Source organism: Protopterus annectens, chromosome 1.part0, assembly GCF_019279795.1.
Source record: "Protopterus annectens isolate FY-2018-M chromosome 1.part0, PAN1.0, whole genome shotgun sequence".
Taxonomy (NCBI): domain Eukaryota; kingdom Metazoa; phylum Chordata; order Ceratodontiformes; family Protopteridae; genus Protopterus; species Protopterus annectens.
Genome location: NC_056725.1, coordinates 810152962 through 810166160, shown reverse-complemented (window position 1 = coordinate 810166160; position 13199 = coordinate 810152962). Strand labels below are relative to the sequence as shown.

General features: G+C 40.9%; 1 protein-coding gene across 1 annotated transcript in view; it reads left to right on the top strand.

The window, feature by feature from the left end:
* Nucleotides 1-13199, top strand: part of SH3BP1 (SH3 domain binding protein 1) — a 1277628-nt gene that overhangs the window by 408686 nt on the left and 855743 nt on the right. The gene's annotated exons all lie outside the window — the stretch shown is intronic.

The window sequence follows — 13199 nt, the reverse complement described above, 5'->3', positions numbered from 1 at the left end:
ACAACCAAACGTTGCAATCATCAGAAATATAGCTTTAGACAAGTATGGCAAGACACTTTACTTTTCCGCACATTCACGCATGATGTCCTCATCTACTCATCTCATTTGTCCCAATTCCAACCCAAGACTCAGGGAAGGATAACAATCTCCTAGTGTTTAGACTCAAAAATGACCTTGCTGAAACACTGTCTACAGCTTCCATAGTAGGAAAACATGTGCCTGATATCATGGCTAGGTTTAGAGTCTTGGGTGTGTACCTGTGCAATATGGCCTGGCTGAGGTTGTCCTGAAGGAAGTGCTCTTTGTTCAGCCTGATCTGACCAACTCAACAGCTTCCTTGAGAAGAAGCAGCTTTCAGCTATTTGGAAGATCTTTATGATCACCCTCCTCCTGCTTGTACTTAGACTTGTTTTTTTTTTTCATTACCTGGTCATCCTCCAAATTAGGAACAGCCCCCCCCCCCACCCCCCACACCCCTTACTATGTAAGGAAGGTGATTGATACCACAGTGCTGTCTTTAAAGGGAGAGAAGCTGCTCAAGAGAATGATTTCACTGGACATTTTCTCTGCAGTTCTGACACCAATCTCTTACTGGTCTTAGAGACGTTGTTTTATTAGTTCACCCAAACTTGGGGAATCATCAGAATGGATCTAAGGATGCTAAACAAGGTCTGGGGGCCAGATCTGGGAACTTAGTGGTCCTGTACCAGAAAGGACTGAACTTCAGCCGAACTCTTTGAACAGACTCAGTCTGAGTCCTCTAAGGAGCTATAAAGCCTCAGGTCAGTAATATTTCAGTATGTTTTTATTTTTAGGTTGTGTACAAACTTATATAAATAACAGCAGGGCTGTAGAGACTGCACGTACTGTCTATGTGGTGATGCAGGTCATTTGGGGGAGGTATTTTAACAAAGTATGTACCTCAGGTGCAAGGCATGGATACCTACAGAATCAGTTTATCCCTTAAATACTTCTTAAGTAATTTCTGTTTCTACAGATGCTGCAGAGGTTAAACCTGAAACATCCAGTTGCCACTTATTTCTTATAAAACAGACTTTGTTAGAAATAGCAGACGAAAATGGTCTTTAGCCAAATGGACTCACATTAGCTAGTGTGCATTTTTATGCTGTAGTCAGTCTGCTTGCTGATATAGGTTTATCAGTCTATATCTATCCAGCTGTACAAAGAGAAAGCCTTTGATGTTGCACCTTGTGATAACATTATAAGTTCTTTATATGACTGTGCCACCTGGTTAATCAGTCAGCTGTATTATGGGCATTGTTGTTTACAGCAACAAAATTTTGAGTCTTGGAACTAAGGTTTCCCACACCCTTCAGATGTACTGCAATGTTATTTATCTGAATAGGCACTCTTCCTAAGAAAGATTCCATTTTGTTGGTTCCAGTAATCTGCTAAATAATTTAGTTCTATGTAGCATTTAATTAGACATTCAACTCATAGAATCTTGGTGAACTTACGAAGATGAAGTGAATCTTAAGAGTGTTTGCCAACAAGGTAGTGGGTTTTTATCTGTATGTTCGATACTGTGGAACATTTTTTCTCTTTTTTTCTATAGCTTGTTATCTGTTTAGATGAGGAGATGTGTTCCTCATTTACAGAATATGTAATGATGACATTTTCAGGACAACCTTATGGTTCCCTCTAAAACGTGCTCGTCTGCAGTCACCAGGTACTTCACCGTAAAATGTAGCAAGCTTACTACTCTGTTTGAATTTCATTACCATGTAGTAAGGCACTAACTTTTGTTAGATTGTTTTTTGCTCAGCATTGTTTCAAGCAATGATTATATGATTATATGATTATATGGGGATTTTGAATATCGAAGTAGGGAAATGGAAATCAAACTTTGAATGGTGATGGCTGCATTGTCTATGAGACTATAAACCTATGAAATGAAAGCGTCCTGCATGTCAGTGTATCATGAGGCAGGAAATGCGTCATAGAAGGAATATACAAGAAAAGGAATGATAATGTAGTATCTTTTTTCAGAAAAAAAATGAAAACCAGGAATGCAAAATTAATGAAATGCTGTACTGCAGACAAGTACAGACTGCTGACATCTTCTCAAAGTGTTTATATTTCCAAAGAACTTCCTGTTCACGTGGCTGCTAGATTTTCACAGTTTGCATACTCATATTGCAATTCTTTAATGTATTTGTGAAGGTACATTGTTGTGTCATTGACTGTCAATATATATATATATATGTATGTATATTTCAGGCAGAAACTATTTCACTTGACCATAGTATGTAGTGAGATAATTTGTATCAATTAAATATGAGACCCATTACTAATGATGCACTGACCCATACTGTTTTGGTGGTTCTAACGGTTCATATAGCAACTTCATTTGTCCTTCATATAAAGGAAATGATATTTGGCTGCTGCATTTTGATTTCAGTCCAAAATTAGCTCACACATTTTACATTGTAAAGCTACAGATATACGATCATCATTATCATCAACCCACTTTTTCTTATTTTTCTGCATGGGGTTGGGATGTCTCTTCAGCTGTCACCAGCTCTCTTCTGTCTTCTTCTTCAATTGTCATGCCTGATATCTGTTGTTCTTCTCTAGTGCAATCCATGTGGCTCCTTGCTGGCTGCCATTCTTTCTTCTTATCTTCTTCCTGTCTGTCCCAAATCTTCACCAGATTGTCTTTGGCTCTCCAGCACACTTGTCTGAACTACCTTAATGCTACTTGGGCTTCTGCTCTGATATCCTCACTTCTTCATCTTTCCCAGAGAGTGCATTTCATCACCTATCTTAGGCTTCCCATGTCTATTGCATTCAACTTCCTCAACTGCTCTGTTTTCATTGTCCAGGTTTCTGCACTATAGTGTAATACTGGTCACACCACTATTTTGTACACCTTACCTTTTAGCTTCTTTGACATTCTTCTGTCATACACAACCCCTGTCACTGTATGTCTGTTGGCTACAGCACCTCTGATTCTAGCTTTGTCTCCTCCTTCAGACTTCCCTACTTTTCGACCACCCCTTCCAGATACTTGAAGATGTTAACCTGTTCCACTACTTTTACTTTTATCTCATCTTCATCTTCTTCTGATTTCCCCCATTTGTTACCAGACTACTGTTTTGTCTGCATACAGTTTCATTCTGTGTGCCTTCAGTTTTGTATTCTATTCTTCTATCATTTACTTAAGCTCTTGTTCAGAGTCTGCTTGTAATGCCACATCCTCTGCATACAGCAGCTTTATTGAGCTTTCCCCTTCTACCTATTTGCTAATGTAGTACATCACCAGTATGAACAGCAGTGGGCTCAGAGATAAATGCTGATGTACACCCACCCCTCATGGGAATTCCTCTGTGAATGAGAACACTGTTCGTATTTGTATCATAGGGTCCTTGTACATCACCTGCACTAATTCTACCAATGTTTCCAGGAATTTAAACCATCACAACGCTGCCTGGATCAGATTTTTTGGGGACTGTCATATGCTTTCTTCAAGTCTAGGAATATTCATTTGGACTCTTTCCTCATCGCTATCTTTTTCTCAGATATCTGTTTTGCTGCAAAGATTGGGTCAGTTGTGCTGCATCCTGATCTGAATTTGAGCTGCTCATCTCGCGTCTTACTCTGTGTATTGTTTCTAACTCATCTTCTCCATAACTTCCATGCAGTACAACAGGCATGTGATACCTATATGCTGCCCACAGTTGTGAATGTCTCCTTTGTTTTTGTATACTAGGACTACAATGTTTATTCTCCAGTCAGCTGAGAAATTACTCTCTCCAAACTGCTATGAGTACCCTGCGGGGCCATTTCAACCCTAATTCACCCAACATCTTGATTATATATGTGTATACCGATATTTTCTGAATTATTTGGTAACATCCTGATATCAAGTACAGACTAAATATGTTAGTGTTGTGGTTTGCTAATATATGACATTCACCAGTAGACAGTAACATTTGTTTTTTTTAACTGAGATAAAAGGGGCTAACATTTGTTTTCTTAAGTGAGATAAAAAGAAAACTGATGCGACCTTATGCCAGCTATACTTGGTCAAGGTATAAGGAGTGAAGTAGCCCTTTATTTCCTTAAAAATGAGAGGCTGTACCAACATTCACTGCCATATAAACAACATACTAATTGTACTGTAGCTCTGTAGAGTGTGCTGAAATTTGGGGTTGTAAGGTCCTAACAGAAAGGGATCAGCACTGTCCTTCCACTTTAGTGTGCAGTTTGTAAGAGTTAAACAAAGGACAGCTTTCACCGTATTGCCATGAGAACCTTTTTGGAGAAGGCTATCTGTCTTAAGGTATAGAATGCCTTATGTATATGACGGAAATAAAATCCTCCTTTATTTGTAAACAATGCATGAAATTTTCTGTGATATACAAGTTTTCAGGTCTCCTAGCACCAATATTAAACTTTGCAATATATTTACAATCATTTATTTATTGATAACATCTCTTCATGGGGGCTAGAACGAAGTGTATATGATTTTATTGTGGCAGGGTTTGGGTAAATACCTAGATGTAAAATTGTTGCATTGTTTGTGAATTATGATAATTTTAATGTATAGTGACTTGCCTGCATTATAAGTCCCTGTTGTCTGGAATTTTACTTTGTAAAACTCTAGCTGTCATTATCAGCCTGATTTTAGGGATAGTTAGCCCCCTTATATTTCTCAGCCTGTTAATGCTGTTTTCTAAGCTGAGGGTCTCATTGCCTCAGATGATATGGCCAGAGATGATGCACTCACCACTGAAGGAGTCAGTCAGGGAAGGTGACTGTAAGCAGTCATCAACAGCTCTCACATCCATGGCTGGAGGGAAGCAACTCACTTTGCTACACTGCTAACACGTGGAAAAGAAAGAGTGGTATGAAAGCTGGTGCAGTGGATCAAAATGTGCCACCCACCATGCAACATCAACTGTAGCTGAGAATAAGTACATGCATGGAAGTCTGTGTTGATAGAGTGGTGAGTATAGATGTCTTCCAAGCAGCTGACTTTGGTTCAATTCCAGGGCAGTGCAAGAAGTCTGTACATTTTGACACTCATCTCAATAGCGCTGACACAAGATACAGTGTTTGATTTTCACCTTTGAAGGGAAATTGGCTAAGTATAAAATGTCCTGCAGGGCAGCTAGCCTAGTGCTTGGCTATGAACCAATATTCCACTGTGCCATTATGGGAGCTTGTGCAGGGTAGGGTGCTGTGAGACACGAGGAGTTAGACCTGTAATAGCCCTCTGATTTCTGCCTCCGTGGCACTGCCTTCTAATGGCTGTGTCTCAAGGAAGATGAAAGAGCTGATGGCCAGCACATGCAGGGAGAAACTTTAGTGAATGGAACCACAATGGGCCAAAATGACTCTTGGAAATGGACAGTGTACAAGCTTTCCTCAGTCTCATTTCATAGTAGACATGGATGTACATCAAGTCAAAATCTAATTAATCAAGAGATTATTCCTTGATGGCAGACTTACCACAGTGCAGCTCCTGAAATTGTTTCTGCACTTAAGAGTGATTGCAGTTGTGTGAGAGCAAGAGTGTGTTTCAACCTTACTGGATGATTTCTCTCCTTTCTCAACATTACGTGACCATGAAGATGGCATTTACATTTAAGGGGTCTGTGGGGGGGTCCCTCAGCTGGAGGGTTGCAGGGCATCTTTCCCCTACAAAAAAATGGCTTATGTTGTGCTTGCAGTTTTGTTGTGAAAATGTTCTGCATGTTTACATCAGATAGTATTTTAATAATATGTTCTCTCTCAAGAGCTTATAGTGGATTTGACATGTTCACACTATTTTTTCACAGAAACTGAAATACAGCATATATCAAAATTATATGCACATTGCATTGTTATACTGTCTAACAGAAACAATATGTATTTTCTTTTAAAGGTCGTGTTTCAAACCCATTAAAGGCTTAGAAAGAAAAAAGGTTAATAAGAGTCATGAAATGTTATAATAATTTAAGAAAAATCTGATCTTTTTCTTTTACAGCTAAAACCACTCAGAAATATACATTACACTTAGATAAGACCGTAATAAGATGCATAACAAAAGATGTAAGTTAGGCACAGGGATTTCTCTACAATAGCAGTTTTAGTTAACAAGAGGATTCAAGATGGAATGCAATGCAAATGAGTTCTGCAATAAATGTATTCACTTCAGAGACATAGATTTTATTTGTTACTGATCCTTGACCTCATGGCAGCCTTTGACATCACAGACTACAGGATAGGTACTGCTGCTTAATGCTAGGGGTCTAAACAAGAAACTGCACTCCCCGGAAGCACTCCTCATTTTGGAAGATGCTGATGTCTATGCAGTCACTGAGACATCATTCAAAGCTGTGGAAAGCACCTCGGCCATGCAGGGTTACAATGTCTTCCATATGTTCAGACTACAAACTGAGCATGAAAAAAACAAAGTGGGAGGTGTAGCCATCTTCATTAAGGATAAGTACACCTTGAGACTTGTCAAACAGTATGACTCTCTTGAGCTATTCCATGTGCAATTAACTACAGGCAAAGCCCCCTGCCACATCATAGCTCGCTATAGGTCCCCCACAACGAAACAGGAAAAGTATACAGCATACCTGGACTTAATGGAGCCAATTGCCATACATACAGCCCAACCAACACCTTACTCATGGGTGATTTTAATTATCCTACCATTTACTGGAAAGCATACACAACCATAAACATGCTGTCTCAGAAGTTCTTGGACTTTGTCACTGCAAATGCTCTGAAACAGCTAGTCAGCACACCCACAAGAGGATCAAATGTTCTGGATATAGTACTGACTAACATGGGACAGCATTACACCCCTCTCCGATGTGATGCTCTCCCAGTTAAGATCAGGACATAAAACAGTTGCTTTCAATGTAATTATAAGACCAGATACCCCATCAAGCACAAAAACGCTTAAGAATTTTTCAAAGATAAACTCCCTCCTACTAAGTAATGGTATAAGAATTTTCAAATCAAAGCCCTCTCAAATGCAGGTAACACAGACTCCTATGTAGAGGTGTACATCAATGCCTTGTATAATCAAGCCCCCTCGAATGCAGGTAACATGGACTCCTATGTAGGGGTGTACATCAATGCCTTGTATAACCAAGCCCCCTCGAATGCAGATACCACGGACTCCTATGTGGAGGTGTACATCAATGCCTTGTATAACCAAGCCACCTAAAATGCAGGTAACATGGACTCCTATGTAGAGGTGTACATCAATGCCTTGTATAACCAAGCCCCCTCGAATGCAGGTAACACGGACTGCTATGTAGAGGTGTACATCAATGCCTTGTATAACCAAGCCCCCTCAAATGCAGATACCAAGGACTCCTATGTAGAGGTGTACATCAATGCCTTGTATAACCAAGCCCCCTCAAATGCAGATACCACGGACTCCTATGTAGAGGTGTACATCAATGCCTTGTATAACCAAGCCCCCTCAAATGCAGGTAACACGGATTCCTATGTAGAGGTGTACATCAATGCCTTGTATAACCAAGCCCCCTTGAATGCAGATACCACGGACTCCTATGTAGAGGTGTACATCAATGCCTTGTATAACCAGGCCCCCTCGAATGCAGATAACACAGACTCCTATGTAGAGGTGTACATCAATGCCTTGTATAACCAAGCCCCCTCAAATGCAGGTAACACGGACTCCAATGTAGAGGTGTACATCAATGCCTTGTATAATCAAGCCCCCTCGAATGCAGATACCATGGACTCCTATGTAGAGGTGCACATCAATGCCTTGTATAACTAAGCCCCCTCGAATGCAGGTAACACGGACTCCTATGTAGAGGTGTACATCAATGCCTTGTATAACCAAGCCACCTCAAATGCAGATACCACGGACTCCTATGTAGAGGTGTACATCAATGCCTTATATAACCAAGCCCCCTCGAATGCAGATACCACAGACTCCTATGTAGAGGTGTACATCAATACCTTGTATAACCAAGCCCCCTCAAATGCAGGTAACACGGACTCCTATGTAGAGGTGTACATCAATGCCTTGTATAACCAAGCCCCCTCAAATGCAGGTAACACAGACTCCTATGTAGAGGTGTACATCAATGCCTTGTATAACCAAGCCCCCTCGAATGCAGATACCATGGACTCCTATGTAGAGGTGTACATCAATGCCTTGTATAACCAAGTCCCCTCGAATGCAGATAACATGGACTCCTATGTAGAGGTGTACATCAATGCCTTTTATAACCATTTAAGCTGGATTAAAACCAGGTCTTGCTGGAAAAACAAGCCACCCTGGTGGACACCTAGTATAAACAGGCTGTACAACAAGAGAAGGAAACAAATGTCCAAGAAGAAGGGAAGACTGACTCAACAGAGGAAGAAGTCATTCTCAAGCTTAAATAAACAAATCAGAGATCTTGTCAAGTCCTCCAAGGTTAATTACGAAGCAAAAATAGCCTTCCTAGTTAAGCATAATCACAAGTCATTATTTACCTATGTCCGAAATCTAAAAGGAAATACCCAGCTATGCACTGAACTGGTTGTAGATGGCACCACCCATACTCAACCAGAGGTAATAACCAACCTGCTAGCTGACAGATTTGGAGCAAACTTCACCCCCATGTCCTCTGCTGTCATTGCCAAAATTGTACCTGCCATCATTCCTCAGCCTATTATCTCAAGAGAGTAGGTCATCTCTGTGCTCTCCAAGGTCAAAAACAAGGCAATAATGAAACTAGACAACATCCCAGGTTGCCTTTTAAACAACTTAAAACATAATCTGGCAGACCCACTTGGATCCCTGCTTAACTACAGCCTGCAAATTGGCTGTGAGAACAGCAGCAGTAATCCCTCCCCACAAAGGGGGACTTATAGGCCCATAAACTTGACTCGCCTCATCTGCAAGTCCATGGAAAGAATCATTGTGGACCTTATTAACAAGGACATAGGTGATCTCCACACTCTGGAACCAACCTAGTTCGGATTTGTTAAAGGAATATCCTGCCTATTAAACATGGTTGACTTCTTCAAGAAAGTCACCAAGGCCCTAGACAAGGGGAAGGACAGTGCATTCAGCCTATCTTGACCTAGCCATGGCATTTGACACAGTCACCTACTGAGGTATTATAGAAAAGCTCTCCCAATTGGAAATTAATCCCTACATTACCAGATGAGTAGCCAGCTGGCTCACCGACAGGACATATAATGTCAAAGTGGGTGATTTCACCTCTAGCAAAAGGCCAGTCACCAGTAGCATACTACAGGGTTCTGTGCTGGGCCCTTTACTGTTCGCAGTTTATTTCTCGGAAGTCTAGGCAAACTTGGATGGCCTGTTGCTGACCAAGTTCATTGATGAGTGCAAACTGGGAACAATCATTGAGTCCCCCAACGATGTTAATATACTGCAAACAGGGTTGAAGTAGACAAATGATTGCTGCTGATTAAAGCTAAATGTAAAAAAAAAATACATTATTATTCCCTTTGGGAAAGCTCACATCCCTGATAATTAAATTATAGACAGCACCCCCTAAGTGTAGACTCTGTGGTATGTGATCTGGGTATTCAGGATGATAACAATCTGAACTTTGACCACCACATATCCACAATAGTAAAGAAATCCTTCAATGTGGCACATATTGTAAGTAAAGGCATCACATCTAGATCTCAGGATGTTATAATTCCATTATACTTGGCCTTCATCAGACCAGTCATTGAGTACAATGCTCCCTTTTGCATGTACCTCACCAGAGAGCTGCAACAACTGGAGAAACCATAGTGGTTTCTCACCAAGAAATTATAGGGTACACAAAACAATTCTTATGCAGAAAGAATGAAAGCCTATCACTGTATTTTGTCTCCTACAGGTTGCTAAGGGATGACCTGTGCCTGGCTTTCAGGGCAGTGTCTGACCCAGCCATGATAAAAATGCTACACATTCGTAAATCAAACTGCACAAGGGTCAGTTGCTCCAAGGATCTTAATCTAGCCTCTGACATGAACAGGTCATGCTGGAGAGATAGATACATCTCCTAGTGACTGCCACTTCTCTGGTACAAGCTTCTAAATCATGTGAAACAGAGCCCCTCCCTGACCCTCTTCAAATGCAACCTCGATCAATGGATGAATGACCACAAATTCACTCCTGGGGTGGCAACCATATCCCTCCCGGATAGAGGAAGTCATTATTAATTACTATAGACCCTCACCTCTGCAAACTTCACTCACATAACCACCAACAATTGGGGTGGCTTTATCTAAATATGGCTAGGCTTGTAAGGGCTTTAGGGCCATTAGCCTAGTAACCTTCTATGAACCTATGAACATGTCAATGTAGCAGAAACAGATCTTTGGCATGCTCAACATACTCTCCAAAATGTTTCTAGTATGCATGTGGGTTTTGTTATACTACAGTTCAGCCTTGCTATGTGGATTCTATGCAGGCATACTCAACCAGGGCTCCATTGAGTACTCATATATGGGAGAATAAGCACACACCATACTTGGCTCTGTATAAGCCTGAGTTGCACATAGCCTGTCTTTACAAACTACACAGCCCTATGGAGTTTTACTACACAGGAAGCAGTGCTAAGAATGCTGTAAATTACTTATAGCCAAGATATGGGAATTAGGTGCTGTGCAGACACTATGGTTTACAACTATTTTGTATTACATGCTGTCAGGCAGGTGATAGAATGATAGCCCTTCCTACTGATATAATTCAATGCAGACAAACCTGATGAGGATTCAGCTGCCACGTGTTTTCAGTCTGCAGCACCCAGTGCTTCGGGGAGTGGGTAGAGCTCATAGAAGCCACACATGGTGATGGTGGCTTTCTCCCGTGGTGTGTTGGGCAAATAGATATGCTCATCCACAAGCCAAAGTGGTATATCGAAGAAAGTTTTGATTATTCTGTAGGTTGGTGCCTGTGATATGGCTAGTGAGTCTCCTGCTTGTCTCAGGAAGGTCTCTGCAGTTAGTAAAATAAGTGCTTCACATACCTTAATGTCTGCCAGTGTGGAATATCGATACATTCCTCCTGATCTCTACTCTTCCCTCATTAGGCCAGTCATTGAGTATAATGCCCCATTTGGTATGTACCTTACTTAGACTCATGCAACAGCTGAAAAGGCCGCAAAAGTACTTCACCTGTAATTAAATCAAAAGGTGCTTCAACAAAGTATTAGTTTAAGGGAGTGCACACTTATTCAACCAGCTTCTTCTTCTTTTGGCTTTTCCTGGTTAGGGGTTGCCACAGCAAATCACCTTGTCCACTCATGGTTGGCAGTGGAGTTTTTTATGGTGTTGAGTTACCATCCCGACACCCAACCTTCCATGGAAGGCACACACACACATGTCTAGGGCAAGTTTAGAGTGTCCAATCCACCTACAGAATGTCTTTGGGATGTGGGAGGAAACCGGAGCACCTGGAGGAAACCCACATGACCACAGGGAGGACATGCAGACTCTGCACAGAAGGCACCCCAGCTGAGGATCGAACCGTAGTACCTTGTGCTGTGAGGCGAAAACACTAACTGCTGCATCACTATGGCCGCCCACTTATGCAACCAGCTTAATTTATGTTTATATTTTTTGCCCCTAACAGATTTCGTTGTTTTTCAATTGAATTGTACAGGTTATAGATCACTTTAAAGGTGGGAAAAGTTTTGAAATTATTTATTGTGGTCTCATTTTTTTATATCACAAAAACCTGGAATTTTAAGCAATTTTAAGTCAAGCAGAGCACCTCACTGGCCCTCTTCAAGAGTAATATTCATGAGTGAATTGGAAATAGAAGGTTCACCTTGGGGATCACTCCAGTCGCTATATTTGATTGAGGAACTGGGAACTAATGTCGGGTGGCACAATGCCAGGGCACTTGTATGGGCCAGGCTTGTAAAGGCTCCAGGGCCATTAGCCTGGTGCACACCTATGAACCTACAATCCTGTTTGTCTCAGGAAGATCTCTGTAGCTGGTATAGTAAGTACTACACATGCTTTAGTGTCAGCCAGTGTAGAATGTTGACACATTCATCCTGATCCTGTTTGCTGATAATACCTGTCAACCAACGTGCATATAATATCTCTGTGCACTCAAAAATGGCTTGTCTGCTGCTAGATGGATAACTGGTAGTACATGATACATTGCTATACCCTTTTCATTTGTGCCACCTGCCAATGGTTTGTACTACCAGGTGATAAAAAGTGGCATTTATAGTCAATAAGTGCTGCTGCATAAATTCTGCTACTTCTAACATCTTTGCTTGTTACAACTCTAAAAAATTCCTACATACTTTCTGCTGTTCTAGTGATATAGAACTTGCAGCAGGTTGAGTGATCACCAAGTCTAAGAATCAGACCTAATCTCAGAGGAAAAAACTTACCAGAAAAACCTAGTCAACCTGGAGTTTTTACTGAGTGAGTGATACCTTAAACCTCTTGTAATAGAGGCCCATGGGATATGTGCAAATGACCCCTTAAGGACATCAGTTTTTCTAGTAGTTTTTGCTAATTGGTTTATCTGTGTGTGACCTTTTTACTCTTTAATTTCAGAGGAATTCACTTCCATCTCATTACGTATTCATTTCACTTCTTGCCTTCGTAGGCATGTTGTTAAATGATGATGCTTACTGTTGATGTGATACCCTGACTCCTGATATGGTCATTTGCACACACTTTTTCCTGAACTTTTTTCCTTACTGCTTAGTGGCACTAGTGGATGCTATGAATTGCAATACATGCATGTATGTAGCTACTTCCCCAGCTATACAATGCTCCATACTATGCAAATTGACTATGAGTACCAACCTAAGCTTCCAAAATGTCTTCTGACAAAATAACTCTACAAAGATAAAATACGTTGGCTTTTTCTACTAGTGATGCTTTATTCCCAACATCTTAGTACCAGCCTGACATCCCATACTGCTCTGTGAACATGTGTGATTGCCTCAGGTCATGATATTGCTAATGTTTTCCACTAAAGGCGTACCCCTTCACTGGGTTTTGTTTCATAGGTGCCTAAGAAGTGTCTTGTTTTGACAGACTTCAAACAACTGCATGTCCAGCATTTCATCTAGCTTTTTCATGTCTCTCATTTATCTAGCTATCCCTCTTGTGTGCCTTTCACAAACTAAAATTAGTCTCTAAAAACTATCATCCTGACCCACACAATGTGATTTTTGAAAACATCACAATTGTGCATATCCGGTACT